The sequence below is a fragment of the Schistocerca serialis genome, chromosome 9 (assembly GCF_023864345.2).
Source record: "Schistocerca serialis cubense isolate TAMUIC-IGC-003099 chromosome 9, iqSchSeri2.2, whole genome shotgun sequence".
Classification (NCBI taxonomy): domain Eukaryota; kingdom Metazoa; phylum Arthropoda; class Insecta; order Orthoptera; family Acrididae; genus Schistocerca; species Schistocerca serialis.
In genome coordinates, this window is record NC_064646.1 from 24,996,517 (window position 1) to 24,998,125 (window position 1,609).

General features: G+C 41.9%; 1 non-coding gene across 1 annotated transcript; it reads right to left on the reverse strand.

Annotated features, from left to right (window-relative positions):
- Positions 1 to 700: 700 nt before the first annotated feature.
- Trnas-cga (transfer RNA serine (anticodon CGA)) lies at positions 701 to 774 on the reverse strand. The gene has a single exon. It is a non-coding gene; the product is annotated as a tRNA-Ser (tRNA).
- Positions 775 to 1,609: the final 835 nt, after the last annotated feature.

Here is a 1,609-nt window from a genome sequence, read left to right on the forward strand (position 1 = left end):
TTTGTTCCTCCTATTTGGCACTCAATCCGTTTATATTTCTTTCCCACTGACATTACTTTCGTTTTGGAGATGCTAATCTTCATACCATAGTCCTTACATTTCTGATCTAGCTCTGAAATATTACTTTGCAAACTTTCAATCGAATCTGCCAACACAACTAAGTCATCTGCATATGCAAGACTGCTTATTTTGTGTTTACATATCTTAATCTCACCCAGCCAGTCTATTGTTTTCAACATATGATCCATAAATAATATGAACAACAGTGGAGACAGGTTTCAGCCTTGTCTTGCCCCTGAAACTACTCTGAACCATGAACTCAGTTTACCGTCATCTCTAACTGCTGCCTGACTATCCATGTAAAGACCTTTAATTGCTTGCAAAAGTTTGCCTCCTATTCCATAATCTCATAGAACAGACAATAACTTCCTCCTAGGAACCCGGTCATATGCCTTTCCTAGATCTATAAAGTATAGATACAATTCCCCGTTCCACTCATAACACTTCTCCATTATTTGTCGTAAGCTAAAGATCTGGTCCTGACAACCTCTAAGAGGCCTAAACCCACACTGATTTTCATCCAATTGCTCCTCAACTAATACTCGCACTTTTCTTTCAACAATACCTGAGAAGATTTTACCCACAACGCTGATTAAAGAGATACCTCTGTAGTTGAAACTTCCTGGCAGATTAAAACTGTGTGCCCGACCGAGACTCGAACTCGGGACCTTTGCCTTTCGCGGGCAAGTGCTCTACCAACTGAGCTACCGAGCACTTGCCCGCGAAAGGCAAAGGTCCCGAGTTCGAGTCTCGGTCGGGCACACAGTTTTAATCTGCCAGGAAGTTTCATATCAGCGCACACTCCGCTGCAGAGTGAAAATCTCATTCTGGACACCTCTGTAGTTGTTACAATCTTTTCTGTTTCCATGTTTAAAGATTGGTGTGATTACTGCATTTGTCCAGTCTGATGGAACCTGTCCCGACTCCCAGGCCATTTCAATTATCCTGTGTAGCCATTTAAGACCTGACATTCCACTGTACTTGATGAGTTCCGACATAATTTCATCCACCCCAGCTGCTTTATTGCACTGCAATCTATTGACCATTTTCTCCACTTCCTCAAACGTGATCCTATATCCATCATCATTCCTATCCCATTCTACCGCGAAATCTGAAACATTACTGATCGTATTTTCACCTACATTGAGCAACTCTTCAAAATATTCCCTCCATCTGCCCAAGGCATCCACAGGATTCACCAGCAGTTTTCCTGACCTGTCCAAAATACTTGTCATATCCTTCTTACCTCGCTTTCGAAGACTGCTAATTACACTCCAGAATGGTTTTCCAGCAGCTTGACCCAATGTCTCCAACCTGTTTACTAAGTCTTCCCAAGATTTCTTCTTGGATGCTGCAATGATCTGTTTGGCTTTGTTTCTTTCTTCAACATAACTTTCTCTGTCTACCTGAGATCTAGTATGTAGCCATTTTTTATACGCCTTCTTTTTCCTTTTACAGGCTGCCTTGACTGTGTCATTCCACCAAGCTGTTTGCTTCCCCCTACTTTTACACACTACTGTTCCAAGACATTCTTTAGCCACTTCTAGTA